Source organism: Nylanderia fulva, unplaced genomic scaffold (genome assembly GCF_048542155.1).
Source record: "Nylanderia fulva isolate GAGA-0341 unplaced genomic scaffold, ASM4854215v1 Scaffold36, whole genome shotgun sequence".
Taxonomy (NCBI): Eukaryota; Metazoa; Arthropoda; class Insecta; order Hymenoptera; family Formicidae; genus Nylanderia; species Nylanderia fulva.
Genome location: NW_028190433.1, coordinates 1,681,837 through 1,701,707, shown reverse-complemented (window position 1 = coordinate 1,701,707; position 19,871 = coordinate 1,681,837). Strand labels below are relative to the sequence as shown.

General features: G+C 33.2%; 2 protein-coding genes across 4 annotated transcripts in view; one reads left to right on the top strand and one right to left on the bottom strand.

Moving 5' to 3' along the window:
• LOC114934513 (midasin) overlaps positions 1 to 19,871 on the bottom strand; it is a 105,334-nt gene that overhangs the window by 31,238 nt on the left and 54,225 nt on the right. The gene's annotated exons all lie outside the window — the stretch shown is intronic.
• The window catches only part of LOC114934514 (uncharacterized), a 54,662-nt gene continuing 45,675 nt past the window's right edge, over positions 10,885 to 19,871 (top strand). For all 3 annotated transcript variants that reach the window (XM_085485296.1, XM_085485295.1, XM_085485294.1), the window contains exon 1: positions 10,885 to 11,231. The gene's annotated coding sequence lies outside the window, so the exon portion shown is untranslated. The remainder of the gene's footprint in view (positions 11,232 to 19,871) is intronic.

Here is a 19,871-nt window from a genome sequence, read left to right as displayed (position 1 = left end):
GCTGATCGAAAGCGTATCGCCGCATTTCCGGCAAGAAGATCCGGTTGGAATAAAGCGCACTGTTCTGTAAAGCGAGATTATGTTCGGTACCGCGCCTGTGTATCGATGAGTCTTGAATTGTACACACCGGGCGTTCGCCAACGTGAGCTGGTGCTGTCAGTGCTCATCAAATGCATCGAGATACCGCGGTCTCGCGTACATAACGCTATTATAAGCTGTCCCAGCATGTTTGCGCGTGCTTCAACAGTTCGACGCGGCCGTGCTTGAAGCACGGCTAATATATAATGTCTGTGGCTGGATGTTTGAAGTCCTGAAAATTATATAAGGGTTGAAGGACAGGCGAGATGGATCGAGAGAGCACACGGTAATGCGATAGGAGTAACGAAGATTCTTGCTTACAAGGGAACCAACGAGAAAAATCGCTGCTTACAGATACGGCGTTTATCTCCCCGGGCCAGAAGAGATACGGAACATTTTCTCCGTGAGGGTCGTCTCGGAATTAAGTGCGTAACGTTCGACGGAAGATTTTCTGTAGGGGCGTTTTCGGTTCACTCGGCGGATTAAGTGCGAAAATAAATAATGAGATCCGTTAATTGTATCTTTCCGATAATTAATCGCCAGAACGAGCTTCTTTGTTCCTTTCGAGAAAAAAATCTTGAAAACCAATTAATGGCAATGAATGTGCGCGAGTAATTAATATACAGCCTATCGTTTCAGAGATGCAGTCATTAAATAATCTCTCACGATGAAATTGAGATAAATCGACGGCAATAATAATAACGTTATTATTCCATCAAATCAATCAAATAAATTTCCAGCTCATTTGCACACACCTGGCCTAAAATTATCTGTTATCTATTGATATCTATAATATGATGATGATAACCGTGAATGATATCGTGACAGATACGCGTAAAAAAGGGCGTAATCAATTTATTCTTATCTTATATATTCCATTTACATTTATAATATTTTTCACTAAAAATGCCAAAAAGGATCCTTTTAATTTAAGAGGAAAAAATTGTCTAAAGAGATATTATTCTTATTAAATATTCTTAACATGCAAGAAAATATATATATATTTAATGGAATGTTTTTTATCGATTTATTTGAAACTATTAATCGTGATAACAAAAAAACAGTCTTACAAAACAGACATTCGTTATTTATTATATATTATTTTTAATATTAATAAAAACTTATAAATTTGTTATAAATTTAAATAATTTAAATAATTTAATTTTATAAATTTATTTTAAACTTATTATATTTATTTATTGCGGAATTGAAGTTGGAAAAAGAAAATGAAGAATATATTTTTAATTTAAGAGGATATTCCAAAAAGCATCGCGTAAAGAGAGAAATATCCTTTTCATTAAGAATATCTATTAGAGGACATAAAATATGCATTTGAAGAAAACAATTTTCCCTTGTGTTGGCTTAAATTAATTTTGACTTCATTATTTATCACACAGAATGACGCACCCTTTCGCATGCAATTTTATTACATTTTCGCTGGCATCGCACGTAATCTCTCACTATTATCGGCAAGGATGGATATCTCGACGGGATCGAAGGCGAGGAAGCAGGATCTCTCCCGAGAGATTGTGCCATCTTTCATCGCAAGGATCCTGCTAGGATTTTTGCCTTTCTTGATGGTCCCTTTAGTCTCGCGACACGTTCTTCGGAAGTCCGTTCGACCGACAGGAAATGCTAGGCTTATACATAATGAAATTGTCGGTCGCTTGCGGCGAGGACAATGTCGTTCCTGTCGCCACGGAAACTGTAATAATCTCGCGAGGACAATGGAGTTCCTTCGGAGAACTCTATTATGACTGACAGTGAACAATTACCTCGATAGTGTCGTTCGCATGGCAATTAGACTATACGCGATACTATATTAAATATTAATCGCAAGAACCGTCATCATAAAACGCGTTAAAAATTTCACGACATTTTTATGCGATAAGATTTTTTAATTGTATTTTTATCTTACATTTTTATTTTAATAATATTTTTAAATAAATATTATTAAATGAATAAATATTATGTAATATTTACTTTAAATAAATATTATATAATATTTTTATAATACTTATTTTTATTTTAAATAATAATATTATATATATGCAATGTTATTTTTGAGAGAAATTCAGAATTTTACTCTAACCAAGATTGGACATTTTTGGAAAGAAATGTTCAAGTTTTTCGAGTTTTTAATTTATTTAGTTCAGTTTTTTATTTGGTGTATAAGATAGGAATACGTAAACTCGATATCACGAGATATACTTCCTGAGCTTCGATGACAATGGTCGATTATTGCGATTGGTAAAATGCATTTACGATAAGGGTCGGTAATTCCGTTGCGACGTGTTCATCGACTTTCCAAGATTATTACCGTTTGGCCAACGACATTTCCAACAAGCTCTTCGAGTGCTCGAAATGCGAAACGAAATCGCATTCTTGAAACTTAGGAAACTTAGAGGATTATAGCAGAAATCAAGAATACGTCTAGAATCTCCGTATATCAAATGATGATAAAATTATAATAAATTTCGTCACACATTTTTCATTTAGTTTAAAGCTCCTTGATTGTAATGCAGAAATTAAAAGAGAGAGAAGATTCATAACAGAGTTTCGAATAATTAAAATATATTATAAGTTCCAAAGTATCGATTGCAGCTACTTTTCGACAATTATCAAGTTTTTAAATTAATTAAAATTTGAATTATATATATATGCTCTAATGCCTGCTTTGAAATCTTCATTGAGAACTTTTGACTTTTTAACATGAAAAATTGTGCGCTGGATGTGACGGAGACTTGTGGGTGGGTCGGCGTAAATCACTGGTTACATCGGTCGATGCTCCGATCGATGTGATGCCCCAGGTGGTCTATTCTCGTAGTATCGGAAAACAATGAATCTAATGTCCTCATAGAACCAGTATGGCGCGTGCAAAAAGTGCCAAAAATCTATCCATAGAAACGGAAGTGGGAGAGACTGGACGGAAGATATATAAATACAATCGTATCTCTACAATACACATGTATATACGTTGCTCTTATCGAAGGTCTAACCAACAATAATCCATTGCAAAACACAGGTCACATCTTGCGACAAAATTTCATGTACAATTTCGTATTTTATCCGTGATGCATGTATTTTGTCAAGAGAGCATTTGCTACCCCTTAAAAGCAGTAAAAAATTATTAAGCATTTGTTCTCTTTTTGAATAAACATTGGAATTTATTTGCATATTTATAAAAAATAAAAATAAAAAATTAAGAAAGAACAAAAAAAATTTAATTATGCTCCCTCATGGAAAAAATCCTACGAATGCCCATGTCTCCGAATAATATGCGTCAAACAAAAATGAGAAACACATATGCATTATTAGTTCTTGTAGTTTATCTAGTTAAAATTCATGTTTATAAAATCTGGTGATACTGGAATCGCAATATTATAATTATGATTATTAAAATACGTTATTAGCTTATTTTTTCACTTTGTCGAGAAATAAACGGTGAATACAGGCTAAAGATGTTCGCCAGCCTCTAAAATGTCACATGCATAGTGGAAAGAACGATCGCGCATCGCATAAAACTCTCGAGGGGATAAAATTTCCAGCTTGCGATACTGTAATGCGATTCAAGCATAACAATGTCACGAATCGTAAAATCGCGAATCAAAGCGCAACGTCATCCAGGATCTGTTTAACATGCATGGAATTTTTCAATAAGGGAAACAGAGATAAAGCATCAGCCGGCTTCTCGCACGCGAAATCGCAAAAATCAGAGAATATCCGTTTGCATATAAACGAGCATCCGAGGGACCCACGACTCTTATCCAATTAAATAAATAAAATAAAATTCTTTTCCCCTTTTTCGCGTAACGCGCGGATTTCTATTTTTTTTTTTTTTTTTCCGTGATTTCGTAACAAATTAAATTTACACGATTATTTGCGGATGGCGAAATTGAGTCAATGCACTTTTGTGACAGACCAGGACAGGATAAAATGACTGCAGGCAATCATATAATCAGTTTTCTATTGTTACATTTTTTGCTCTGTCGCGTCATGTCGAATTTCATTTTTAATTAAACGATAAATTAATCAACTCTCCCGAATTCGAGCGATTATTTCAAATACGCGAATTTGCTAAACGGAGCATAACTAATATAACAGATACGTTCGATCAAAGAGAATGCGTAATTTTACGTAATAGCGGTCAATTCATTACATTTAATAAATTATTAATCTTAAAGTCTGGATTTCACATTATTACAAATATTTTGTTTATTATCAATTGATCGGTGAATTATTTTATTGCGTCAACATCTAATCTGTATATTTTATCTCAATTGACTCAATTGCAAATTTTTTAATTAACTTTTAATTAATTTTTTGCTACATATGCAACTTTGTTACCTTTTAATACGATTAAGTGCTATTTGTTTAATTGTTAAAACGCTCGTTCTTTTCCCCGTGGAATTAGCTGTGGGTGGTGGGACGTGTGTATTTCTTTTGACAAGTTATATTCTTCGCTTCGGAACACCAACCACCCTAACGGCTGACCTATTTCCAACGTCAGAGATCCCATCGATCAATCAATCGAGCATTTAGATCGGTGGCCGAGGCTAATGCGACACGACGAGCGATGAGATGAAGAGCCGAGAGGTTCCAGGGTGGATCTCGAGGCACTTCAGAGCTAATGAAAACCTATGCCCACACTTTTCGCTCGTTCGAGTTGTCCATCACGTCGAGTCGGTGTCTGTCAGCGCCTTCGGTTGCGGCGAATCATTTTATAAAACAGCTTCATAAATAGAGATATATGTATATATATCAAAAATATTTTTTTCATTATTTAATTTTAATGAAATCATTTTTAATGTTACTCATTGATTTGAAGGAGATACGATGAGAATTTATCCGAGATCATTTTGAAAAACTATGGAAAATTAAATCTGAAATCTGATTTTTTAAGGAGAGATCCACAAATGTCCAAATGGAATAATTGTATTTCGAAGAACCTCTGGTTCCTTTTAATTTATCAGTAAATAAAACTCTGGTTTGCGCCAATGCACTGAAAAAAAATTTGTTAACTTTTAACTAAAATTTTCAACTAAATATTTTGTTAATTAAATATAAAAAATATTTAAATTAAATATAAAATATTAAATTTCACAAAACGTATATTTTATTTAAATACTAATATATGTTTAATTAACAAAATAGTAATTTTGTTGAGAAAGGTTTAATAAATTAACAAATCTTCTTTTCTCAGTGTACAAAAATGTCAAAACTACAAAAATATACAAAGTGAAAATTGAAGAAAAACATTGATTATCCGCCCCGAGAAAACGCGAAGTTGAAAAACACTGCATTCATTGCTACACATATGTCGTAGTAATGCGTAAACCGGTAATGCACAACACAAGTGCACTCTATGTAACTGCCGAAGCGCATCCGTGCAACATGCATGCGGTTCGATGCAGCAAGGATCGAGCGCAGGCCAGTGTATGCATGTACGCCAAATTGCCGGCAGCTCAATGATTAATCGCTTCTTGCAGTTGCTTACAATCTCTAATTACCTTACGAACGTAATACTCTCGGCGTTATACGGCGCAGGAATTGTTGTTCATTTTCCGCCGATAATTCTATCATTCCCCATCCCATCAACTTTAGTTCATTTAATATACTTCTCCTTCAATCAAATTTGATTGAAGAATGTTCTTTCGTATAACATTAATTTCCAATGCTAATTATTTTAATAAACATGCACGATGCGATTAACAAGATTATGTCAAAATATGTAACATACGTTCATCTTTCCTTTAGGTAATGGTATTTATTCGTCGTGTTTGTATATGAGAAAAATTAATTAAATTATTTTAAAATATGTGATATAATAAAAGGCCAACTTAACGAGCTTATATGCTATTAATTGAAAAATTTTATTTATTAATTTACGTCATACTATACAAAAGTTGGGATAAACGTTTCGACTGTACGACAGTCTTTCTCAATATCCTAATAATATGTTAAAAAATTAATTTAGTCATTTCGACATCATAAATAAATACAACAATTATAAGATTATATGACGAACGCAGTACAAATTCATGTTAGTTGGCATGAGTTAGAGCGTCAGATGCTGATAATATTATGTAACGACACTGTGAACAAATTAATATATCCGCTCAAATATTACATTTAGATTTTTAATAAATAGTATTAACTTACTTTTTTGTCAACGAACATAACACTTTTTTTAAAAAATTATTTCTTTTTACTTAACATAATCACAATGTGTACTTTTTTAAAAAACAAATCGATATCTGTATCTTACAATGTCGGCGCGCTGTATATATACCCAATTTTTAAGATGACGTAGACAATTTTTTTCGAATATCATAATAAGAACCGTCAAGACGCTCGGTGTCCTTTTTTAGGTTGATACTGTTGTTTTCTTCTTTGATATATATCATTTCTGATATCAACCTTTTATAATAATTCTTTTCATAATCTAGGATTTTTGTGTCATTCCAATTGAAATTGTGTGTAAATTTTACAATATGATCAGAAACCACCGAGTGCCTTGCTGAATCCAATCTTATATTATTTTTATGTTCATTTACTCTTGTACCTAATTGTCTTTTCGTCTGTCCTACATATATGTAGCATCACAATTATTACATGAAATCTTATATATGACCCCCGAATTATTTTGGAGCTTATCTCTGTCTTTTTGTGTTTTTATGACTCTGTTTAATTTCTTTAGACATCTGTATCCTACTGTTATATTTGATTTCTTTAATTCTGATGCTACTAGTTCCGAAAAATTGGGTATATATACAGCGCGCCGACATTGTAAGATACAGATATCGATTTGTTTTTTAAAAAAGTACACATTGTGATTATGTTAAGTAAAAAGAAATAATTTTTTAAAAAAAGTGTTATGTTCGTTGACAAAAAAGTAAGTTAATACTATTTATTAAAAATCTAAATGTAATATTTGAGCGGATATATTAATTTGTTCACAGTGTCGTTACATAATATTATCAGCATCTGACGCTCTAACTCATGCCAACTAACATGAATTTGTACTGCGTTCGTCATATAATCTTATAATTGTTGTATTTATTTATGATGTCGAAATGACTAAATTAATTTTTTAACATATTATTAGGATATTGAGAAAGACTGTCGTACAGTCGAAACGTTTATCCCAACTTTTGTATAGTATGACGTAAATTAATAAATAAAATTTTTCAATTAATAGCATATAAGCTCGTTAAGTTGGCCTTTTATTATATCACATATTTTAATTGTATACGAGCCGAAGTTTAATTTATAAAATATATATATTTAAATTATTTTAACAAATATGTGCCGAAACGACTTATGTGATTCTTAATTTAATGAAAAAAAGATTGTAACTTTCTAAGGAAGAATTTACATTTCTAGACAAACAGCGATTTTATATTTTGTAATTTAAGATTAATGAACCTTAGAGTTTGCACGTTGACGAATAAGTTTCACCATGTGAATGAATAAATTGTCGCGTCGTAAAAATCACCCGCTATAAAATAAATGTCGGACATTCGCCGAACAATTTCGGTAAAATGGAGGGAAACATCTACTCCGTCGTCCGGGCAATAAAAAAAGTTGGCGACGATGTCGCCAACCGAATGCGATACATATATTTCGATGTTAAATGGGCATACTTTACTTTAATGCAACAAGGCGCGGCGGGATGCAATCGATGAGAGAATTGCATGTCCAAATTATTCGGGATGAATTCTATGAATTCGCACTTCATTAACCCGTATGATAATTGTTGGCGCTTTTCCGATATGTCATTCTCTTTATGAAGCATCTCTTCATAAATTTTCAAACCTTCCACACTTTATCAAGATTTACAGAGAAACAAAAAGTGCTCATAAATTTGATATTTTAAGTTAAATACATTTAATATAATTTATAAAGTTAACTTTTTGTAAATATATATCCTAAAAAAAGATAATCTTAATTAAATTGTATACACAAAAAAAATGTTAAACCAAGTTTTTCGATAGAAGACGAAAGATTAAAATAGATAATATATTATTAAATTCTCGTTGAATTTTCTTTAATATTAAAGACATTTCGTTTATTGATATTAGCGCGTGTGCTATCAATTTTATTGTTTAATCAAGATGTAATAATTTTAATCAATTTAATTATAGCTTTACACATCGGATTTCTCTTTCTCCCTCTTTCTATTTTCAAATTTTACGTGTTTATTATTATAATTTATACGTGAAGTTTTATTCTCTCGGAGCTCGCCGTATAATTTATTGTTGCACAGAATGGAATTTACTTATCGGATGATATCTGTTGGCGCTTATAAAAGCCCTGCAAGGGACGTCACGGAAACGATGTATAAACGCATTGTGTTCATATGCAAAAGAGAAGTATGAGGCGCGCATGAACACATACAGACATGTATAAAGCATTATACATATATAACAATTTCAGTACGAAGTCATTACGCGGAGCTTTTGCGGAACAATGCACATGCATTTTGCATATAACGTTTAAATACAGAGAGTTACATACAATGTGCTTCCCTGTTTCGCTTTGCCTGATCTTGTTTACGACATTAGTAAATTTTGCACTATCAAAATAATGAGATTATTAACGAGCTGTTGATCTTACATGTCGCAAAGTAATATGAAATTGCGCTTGGATCTCAGCCACGTCGAAATTAGAGAGCTGCGACTGTGCTGTTATACGTTAGAATAATATTTTTATGACTCAAGTTAATTGGTTTCAAGAGAAATTTAAACGCAATTTGGTATATCGTGTCAAAATGTTTAAGTTATTATTGAAAAAAATATTAAAAATATTTAATGATTATATTAAAATATTCACGGCTGCCTAAAAATATGAACTCACTGTCAATTTTCTGCGGTCATTATCCTTTTTGAAATATTATTATATTTACAGGATTCATTTCATATATGTGCGTATTTCGATTTTCTCTCTCTCTCTCTCTCTCTCTCTCTCTCTATAATGTTTTATAAATATTATAAATATATTTTCTCTCCACAATATTCTATAAATATATTTGTAAATGTATCTGAGAAATTGATCGAAACATTATATCACACAAACGAATATGCATTATAATAAATAAATAGAATTAAAATTAGAATTAAATATATTAAAATGTATGAAAAACTTTTTTATATAAAGATACACATACAGAGATATCTTTACATCAAAAATTATTTGTTTGTAAAAATTTATAAACAAATAATAAGCTCGCTTAATGGCTCGTTCGAAAAGAATAAAAAAAAGCATTATAAACTCAGGGGACTGAAAAGTTGTAAACATTGATTCTTATTAAAAAGTAAGAATAAGTTTCTCCGAGATATTTCTTCGCGATGCATCTCGCTCTCTCTTTCCATGCCCAGAACTAATATTATTTATTCTTTGCAAGGATCGCGCGCCGAAGAAAAACAGCGCGGTCGGCCAAAATCACTCGAAGGACACATTCTAAATCGAAGAAATACATGCGAGCAGCCCTTGGGGAGAAGGAACGTTAAGTGGGGAAACCTCGTAACTCGCATAGACGATGACGAATGGCGGCATTAAGAAAGTTCGCCGCGACAATCGTGTTCGGAAAAATTGGCAATCGGCCAATTCCCGCTGTCATTGTGGGACAGCTTCGAGTTATCCAAAAATTGAGTCGTATGTCGAAGACGACATTTCGGCTGGAAATTTGCGAGCAGAGAACGGCATTAAAGTGAAGAAAGAATACGAGGGTTGAAGAGCAAAGTAGCCCGAAGACGGCAAGAGACGGAAAGTCAAGGAGGACAAAAATGGACGAAAAAAAAGACCCATGTGGAAAATTGTTAGGGATTTCCACATTACTGCCAGATTAGATCCTAGTAAGGTAACATCAGTTTTAAGTAGCTAATGTAATGTATGATCTGAATAAGAAAACGATATGTATCTGGTATATATTTGATGATATATATTTCTTTAGATGTATCTTCAGAAAGATTCATTCAGTCCAGAAAACTGTAACTGAAAAGATATATTATCAGAATCTCGCAATGTGTTTAAACAATGCGAAAAAAAGTCATCACCAAAATAAACGGCAGAATATGCAAGCAATAACTATAATAAGTTCGTAATTTCATCGAGTCATATAATATAGATTGATAAATAAATTAAATCGCCTTTATTTTGGTATTAATTTTACACACAAACACACATCCCAAAAAAGCGGGTACATTTCTGGAAATTATAGGAATTCCATCTTGGAGTAATATAAAGGATTTCATAAGGCAACTGTCAAGATCCTGATTACTTAACTTTTAAGGGCCTTCGATGGAAAAGCGTGACCGATCTTAAAGGGTTCTTATCAGGCTTCCATATTAGGACCCTAACAAAGTTAGGAAAAATTAACAGGGGCCTTATCAAAGCCTTAACACAATTTGCACATGGGAGAGAGATAGAAACAAATGGAGTGGGATTTCATAAGGCAACTGTCAAGGTCCTGATTACTTAACTTTTAAGGGCCTTCGATGGAAAAGCGTGACCGATCTTAAAGGGTTCTTATCAGGCTTCCATATTAGGACCCTAACAAAGTTAGGAAAAATTAACAGGGGCCTTATCAAAGCCTTAACACAATTTGCACATGAGAGAGAGATAGAAACAAATGGAGTGGCGAGTAAAGGAAGCTCGAGAGAGAGAAATGCCAAGAGGGAGAGGACAGGGGTTGTAGGGGAAGAGCGGTGGCGGTCCAGGAGCAAGAGTAGCGGGAGAGGGTCGTGGCTTCGAATCAGGGGCTGCTTTCAGAGAAGCACGCAGTGCTCTCTCGTCTCGCGAGCCGGGAGAACGAGAGAACGTGCGTATCGGGCCGTGGAAAGAGGATAGTCCTCGCGTGTCCTCTTCCTGAGTGCTTTCACCCTCGCGTGCTCCTCGTTCTCGCCTAAGAAAAAGAAAAAAAAAAAAAAAAAAAAAATTTTTTGGTACCAAAGGGGGAAAATCGCGAAAAAAAACTCCGACACCTTCTCCTTCTCCCTTTTGGCTCTTCTTGTTCCTTACTGTTTCGCCCCCGTAAAATCTGGACGAGACACTCGGGGATGAGACGACAGCTGATTAACGCGTCGGGATTTAAGACCAGGTGGAAGATCAAGGGCTAACGCTCGTCGAGACTGATCAACGTGATCTTCGAGGTATCTCTCGGCAGAGTGATTTTCCAACAAGCAAGTGGAAAAATTCCAACCGCGAATTTAAAGGGTTCATTATTGCGATTAAGATTCAAGACCGAGTGTTGAGACGAAAGAGATCGCGTAAAGACGCGCAGATTTATTTAAAGTCACTTTTGCTCGCAAGTTTCTCCCTCGCCCTCTTTTTCCGCCTCCCTTCTTTTCAAAACTCTCGATCTCAACTGACACATTCTTTAGAGTTTAGAAACATCGATGAAAAGATTAACGCGGCAAATACTTTCATCCTATATAATGCTAATATTTAAGTTTACTGATGCGCGATGTTCTTTTAATATCACAGCTATGAGGAAAATTATTTAGTTTAATTTCAATTTCGTTTTTTCTCATTTTTTTCATCCAGGAGATTGTAACGAAACTTTAATTAAACTTGATTAACACTTAAATTGTTCGTAGAGCAGTATTGCGAGGCAAGAAGATAAAAACAGTATTTTGTGAAAAAAGTGCACAATAAGAATATAATAAGTATAATAAATATAATATACAAAATATATAAAACTTATTAAAAATATAATAGCTGCAGTTTCAATTTAGTTTTTAATTACTTTTAAATGCAGACAATTTTCTGGCATGTACATATAATACTAAAGATTTCTTAAAAGCTCCGCGTACTTTTAATGAAGATAAATACTTAACGTCACTAAACGTGAAGATGGTGACCATCGCATTATTGGTTTAATATTAGAGGTGAGAAAAAAGTGGTTGCCGCGTATGCGATAGCGTTCATTTCTGGTTTAGCGGATAAACGTGGTTTAAAGACTTGGGCGAGAAAAGTGGAAGGGTTAACGCCCTAGAAGAAACCGCAATAGGATATCCTCGTGGTATTTCGGGATAGAGATTAGTTGAGGCGACGACACACGCCGGGAACTTTAACTCGTACGTAGAACATATCCTGGATTTTCTCGTCGACGTGTTTCTCGCACACAGTTAACACTTGGAGTTGCGATTCCGAGAGGAGAAGCTCTCTCGGTCCAGCTCGAAACTCTAACCCGAATATTCTCATCACATTAACTACGATTGTTTGACACGAAAGACGCATTTGATTAATCTTCAAAAGTTAGTATTTTCAAAATATACACTGAAAAAAATGCGTTAACTTGATTAAACCTTTCAACTAAAATTATTATTTTGTTAATTGAACATTATATCAATATTTAAGTCAAAGATACATTTTATTAGATTTCATATGTTATACTTAATTTAAATATTTTTATATGTTCAATTAACAAAATAATATTTAGTTGAAAAGTTTAATCAAATTAAGAAATTTATTTTTTTTGTGTATAATATCAGATTTTTAAATTTTATCGTTTCTTCATTGTCATTATAGAATAATTATATGTTTCCTTCAGACGTAACACGGAATTCATTATCACCGTTAAAAAAAGTTAGCACCTAAAAGCTTTGACACTCAACGTTGTTTTTATTCCTTCTCGTAAAAGTTCTGTATTACGAGTCGGGCGGAGTTGTCTTTTCAAAGGGCAACAACGATAAATGTAAAAAGCCGATCGTTTCACAAGGTACATTGATATAAAATAGTGTCCTTTACTAAAAAAAAAAAATATTTAAAAATAGCAGTGAGATTAAGTATCGCTCGATCGTTGATTATGTGTTAAGTATAATATAATCACGGGCTCTTTAGATATATACACATATGTGTATCACATTTCAAAATACGATTCTAAATTTGATAAATTATATCGGTTATAATATTCAAAGCAGAATTTAATTTCCCAAAGAACTTCTCCAACAATTTCCACAACTCGGTAATCAATATGTTAATATAATTTAAACATTTAACATTATATTATTAAATATTCAGTAATTAATACGCTAACAGTAACATATGTACATATAAATATGTGTATAGAAAATAATCTTCTGCATTCGATCAAGATAATGATTAAAAAGTACATTTTAAAGTTAAAACTTAAAGAGAGAATCGCGATAAAAATAGAAACGATTGTTCTTCCTCTTAAAGAACATCTGTAAAGAATTTTTATCTCACATATAAGTCAGGCGAATTTGGTTTTTAACATTTCATGTAGTGTTTGCGAATCTCTGCAGAATTCAGAGCGGTCGAGCAGCAATAGGCCAGTCTCTCTCAGCTGCATATGGCAAGTCTAAAAAGCAATTCCGTGAAGGAGGCTGGCCTTTCGTTGATCTTACTCCGCGCGAGACTCTCGTCACTCTATTTGCCGAAGCCGGAGGAGAGTTTGTCTTTTCGGGTCGTGCTGAGCTTTATTTAATTATTCCTTTCGGTATACATATACTATGCTCGCTCAATTCGCTCAAATCTCAGAGCGACGCGGTCGAGAATCTTCCACTATACATTGTAAATAGAAGGAGAGACCGAAGAAGACTCTCTGATTTAAGCCACAAATTTCCGAGTGAAACAATGAGAGCAAATCGGGCGAGAAATACCTGAAATATCTCAGCGGTGCCATAAATTTCGAGCAACTAGTGCAAACGTTAATACCCCATCGTTCGAATGAAATATGAGGATATTCGTTAACCCTCGCACGCTGACTTTGTAATATTTGCCGATTCGATTTTGTTCCGCGTAAAATTAGCGCGAATCCAATTAAGCGCGCGGCATCTAACGAGCGAACTTAATTTAACTCGGTTTTCCGAATTACACCCGACGCGTGTCCCTTTATTATGTCAGTCGCGTCGCCGTTTCGGAAATTACGCGTCAATAGAACCACGCTTTTTGCCAGGTCGAGGACTAATTTTGACATAAATTCACCCTTGTCATTTTATAGAGAGCGAGATAGAGACGCTAAAAGGGGTGCATGTATGTATACATACGTTCGTGTCCATATAGAATTCTCCTTTACCTTCCCTTTTCGCAAAGACAAAAGATAAATTAATTGACAATGTAATTTAATCTTTATTGAATTGACTTGAATTTCAAAGAGTAAGCGAGTAATTTTTTGTCCGATGTTGAGTTTATCTTTCCCTCCTTCGAGAGTCGCCTAAATAAAGAACTGTGTGAATGAAAAGGAAATTAGCTTTTTATCAAAAGAAAGATCAATCCGAAAATTTACTTAATTCGAATTAATTTGTGCAATAAAATCTATCTTTCATCTGCTTTAAATACAATATATATTTTTATATATACGAAGTGTCTGACATAAAGTGTCACACCGAAAATATACAAGTAGATCTCGTTATTTGAAGACGATTTTTCCTCAGTAAAAATGTCGTGAAAGGCCATCAATTTTGCATGTTCTCAATTTTTGCCATCATATGTATATCTTTATAATTAAACTTTAAATTAAAATTGTATCAAAATAAACTCCACTTGAAATCAATTAAAGAATGTGATTTTATTAATATTTTATTTCCACAAGGCTTAGGTTACGAAAAAACTCTTTATTTTCAATCGCTTACAATTTGCTTTTTAATAATTATATTGATCAAATACAGAAGATTATTTTCTATACATATACATATATGTATATATACATATGTACTGTTAGCATATTAATTACTAAAGATTTACTAATATAATGACATTAATAATATAATGTTAAATGTTTAAATTATTAACATATTGGTTACCGAATTGTGGAAATTATTGATGCCTCAATATTTTTACCGAGGAAAAATTGTCTCCAAATATATATATAAATTTAGTTTTTTTTTCAAATTTTCATATAATTACAATTCAATTTGATCGAAATTTTTAAGATGGAAGACCCGGATCCCATCTTATCTCCGTACAGAGATAAAATAAAAATTCCGCGGAAAAAGACTCGCCTTCGTGAAAAGTAACGCGAGTAAGGTTGCTTTCAAAGCAAGAGCTAATTTCGGAACAAATTTGCTCTCGCCCACGAGTGGTTCTCGCTGAGGAAAAGGCCAGGCGTGTATAAGTTTTCATTGGCAACTGAGTTTGTCTTTTCCGTTCGCGTCGACGACAACAAGGAACAATCCCGTTGCTGAACTTGCGAACCGAAACAGTTCGGTGGCGTTGATGAGTTCGAATGCACGATGAAAACTTCGGCGCGGTTAGGGGTCCCAGACGTGTTCGGATGCAACCGTGCAAAGTTTTTCTCGATTATGTCAGGCTTGTATAGAGCGCGAAAGAGTAAAACGAGACCCAACTTCGATCTGGATCCTCGATTGTACCGCTTGTCCGAATTAGCGGAGCACAAAGGGTTGCATTTGCAAGTTACATTAAACAAATTGACTAGTGCAGCGTTTGTTTAATTCAATACAACATCGGAAACAATGGTCAGAACATTCTGTCAAATTTATTCCGATTCATCCGAGAGATAAAGTTGCGATAAAAAAAAATACAACCATTAATTTTAACATTGATATATTTCATTTCTCTTATTCTATTTGAGAATGTGTGTATATTGATTTAAGACCAGCGGAAAAACTTTCATTATAAGTCTTTTCGTTTCAGCTGATCTGGCTGCACTAATTCAGAGTTTGTCTTTTTTGCTCCACATTCGAAGCAAAAAGATAAACTCCAAATTAGTGCAGCCAGTTCAGCTGAAAAGAACAGACCTCACGTTGCACACAAAAAATGGGACAGAAATGTGATCAGACAGATTGAAAATAAAAATAGACAATAAGTCGTTCGTTTATTAATCGCGCATCGAATATTAATTCGACCAATAGACGGCGAAATTAAGATGAAATTGATTAACACGTCGGGTGACGAAAATATTCATGTGTCGGGAACTAAATCGGGCTGATAGATATATATGTAACGACGCTGTAATTGACAATACAACAATATACAATACCGATGTGTTGAGCCAATGAAGGCAAGTTAAAATAATCTCTTGTTCCTCTCTTACGTAAATATACCTCGTTAAACCGAATATACATGTGTCTGCACCCTTTACGTCACGTATACCACATAGAAGCTCCTCGGAAACGCTGAATGTAACATCAAACAATGGCGCGCGGCAGAAACGAACGTTGAATATGATTGACAAAATTCTGCGAAAGCGTCCCGCGTATTAATTTAAGTTTGACGTCGCATCTCGCCAATTCGATCGTTGACGAATCGAAATTTATTTTGCACGTGTCGTTCGCGACGTAAAATTTATATATCGTTTCCCGAGATTTTCCTGCCGAAATATGCCATTCGTCGTATCAATCGAAGAGCGCGTCTTTATGGAACCGTGAAATAAATTTCTTTTACGTATATGAACTTTATTCATATACGTCATTTCATTTATTTCTGTAAAAAAATTAAAGTTTTACGCTTCTCTTTTTCTTTGATAATATTCTCAATTTTAAATTCCGCTCACGATTCTCTAATAACGGTTTTACTCAAGTATTGGGTCTTTTAATATAGTTAATCATGGCGGAAAATGAATTGTAAACATCGCATTTTTAGACGTTCTCCTTCTGACATGGAATTTCTTCCGCAATCATTAAATTTTATGCGTGATAGAATTTTTTATAATAATTATTATCGCCTCATAAAGATGCTGTTTTAGATTTTATGTACTTTTAGTAATAATAAAATATCAATTTTATCTAACGATAAATTTCTCGTTAATTAAATCAATATCCGATTTAAAAATCTCAATGCATACAAATGTTGTTGATTTTTTTATCCATGAGTATTAATTACTTATTTACAAGACTGACACAAATTACTGTCAATTTTTTGCAATGTTTCTCGTTCACCTGAGAATTGAGAGAGTGGCTTTCCTAGAATATTTTCCAGATCTCAACAAGTCGTTTAATTTTTCTCTTTTTCACACCACCCTTATGTCCATGCTAGAAAATTAAACTTCTTGAGGCTTCTCTCATGCAGGAGAATCACAACGAGCTTTATAGACGAGCATAAAGTGCGAATACAGAATGCTCTAGCAAGATGTCTTTTCGCAATATACAGACTTTCATATATTAGAAATTCTTCAATTTCGCATTCAACGCTAAAAATAAGTTAATGAGATTTTAAATTACATTTCAAATATAAAAATAAAATCTTATTTCTTCAACTATAAAAAAAAATCTTATTTTAATCTTAGTAAAAGTAAAAACTTTGCTCATCATCAGATTATTCATCTTTTCTTTAAAAGAGAAAAATGTATAAAGAAATAGTTTAAGTTTTTTCAAGAAAGGACAATCGGGCATAATTAATTACATCATTTGATATCTCATATATTGATTATTTGTGGCGTCTGTCAAAATAAAAAAAAAAAAGGGAAACACTAAGTATATTAGTGAAGAATTTTTATCGTCGATATTCGTGAAATAATTCTTCGAGAATGTCAAGGCGAGGATAAAGAATACATCGAAAATGTAATAAATTCAATCTGTCGAGACGGACGTATCGTAAAGCAATTATTATGTTTGAAGATTATTACAATCAAATCTTTTTGCCAGACGACGCTTTCATTTTTTTTTTCATGCCCATTTTATTTCTCGCGCATTGAACGTATAATTATATACGAACATGCAAGATCGGATTAAAAACGTATTTTCCCAGCGGGAACTCTTTATAATGCGTCCCGTTTGTAGTTACATTCTCGCAACAAACTAAATTTCACTCAGCAGCAATTAGCGGCTATTGCCCGCAGCATTGCGTAGTCCCCTTTTTTGCTCGTTTGCGTCATAAATTATCCAATAGACAGGTGAATTCCACAACGGCAACTGGCTTACCCCTCTCGTAAAGCGATATTTGTAATGCTGTTTATACAAGTAGCATATTACTCCGGGTGGTTCGGTCTTACAAAGTACACCCATGTTAATTCGCCACGTTCGCCAGTACTTTCGTTCCAAATACTACCACGTTTTATTGCAGTCGTGACTTGAGTAGATATCATGCAAACATATGCAGATTGTGATCGCCCATCTCTTAAAGAGTATTGCTTTAAATTAGGTCGACAATTCAATGAGCTAAATTAATCCATAAAATTTTAACGGGTTTGTATTTCATTTTATAATTAAATAATTAATAAATTAGCATATATATACAATATATGTATATATAATATTATTTGGTAACTATACTTATTTCCCCGTACACTATTTATTATTCTAAGTACTAATTAAAATTTTATTTGTATTTCACGGGAAAATAAATGCAATTTATAAATTTATTTATTTAATGCATGCTAGTGTTTAAATTGGCAGCAACATTTTCATACAAGGATGTATGTATAATGATAATTATTTTTATGTACAAAAATTACAAGAATATTTCATTACTATTTTATTATTAATAATGCGTTAACTTTTAAACAATTTTATCTCTAGTGTTTAATTCATATATTTTTGTCCTGTATATTATTTTTCTAACGTGAGTGAAAAATCGTTTTATATACCGATCGCATATTTCACACGTGAGTTTAAGTGCCGGAACAATAATGGCGAGCCGAGGCAAGAATTATGCTTGTTAACAGCAAATATTAAAAAGTAAATGCAGAATCATGGACGGACATTGTCATAACTTTGTTGTTTAGGGTCGGACTATTCCTCCCTTGGGCAAAAGCTACGCCCATAGCTTCTGAATATTGTAACATCATCGTAGTTTGTAGCACTTTGTGCACCGTGATAAGGACATGTGCTATTTGCAATATCGATGCAAAACCAATTACATTACCCACTAATATATCGATCCTATTCATGTCCATGAAACATTTTAGAGTGTTTCATCACTGTCAAAATTAATCAATCTCAGGTATTGATTTATTTTAAATAGAGATACGTATTATATTATCTCATTTTTATTATTCAATTCACGTTTGATTTTTTCTCAACAAAAAATATTTAAAATCAATACTTACATACTTCGAAAATAGAAAATCATTTCTTTATTTTTGAGTTGTAAAGAAAAGTGATACGAATTTGATTTAATTTAATTTTTATTCCGAATGTAGACTATATTTGTTTTAAAAATCCAATTATCAATATTTTAAAATAAAATGCTTGAAAAATATAATTTTATTCTCAGTTTATCTAATTGTTTATCAAAATTTTAAAAATTCGTTCTTTTCTTAAGTTGTAATCTAATAATACAATCTTAATTTTTCACGATATATCGTTTCAATCGATCTTATAGATAAGACATCGCAATTGAAAAATGTTTATTTCTCCCTCCCAAAAAAGCTTAAAAATGACGAAGGGACGAAAGTACTGACAAAGGAATGAGAAAGATTTATAACAGCTTGAGTGCTTCTTTTGACAACAAGCAATGCTTAACGTCATAAGTTCAGATTTTACGAAATCGAATGAAGATTTCAGGACTTTTCATCATCATTATCTCACAAAAAAAATTATATCCCTTTTATCCGCCTTGGAATTTCCAAAACGGTCATTTCGCCGTAGGAAAGAGATAAAAAAAGAACGTCTTCTCGTTCCTTTGATGAATACTTTTGTGCAATGTTCGGTGAGCGCTCGCGAGGGAGACGTTACTGCTCCCTTTTTACCTATAGACTCACTTTACGTCCTACCATAATAAGATTCTCTCAATCTATGTGGTAATACGTCCGCAGTTGGAATGTCTGACTGCTCAATTGCTGTAATAAAGATAAATCTAACAAAAGCGTACGCACTTTAACCGCTATATATTTCATATTTTCGTAATTTCACGCGTACCTATACTTA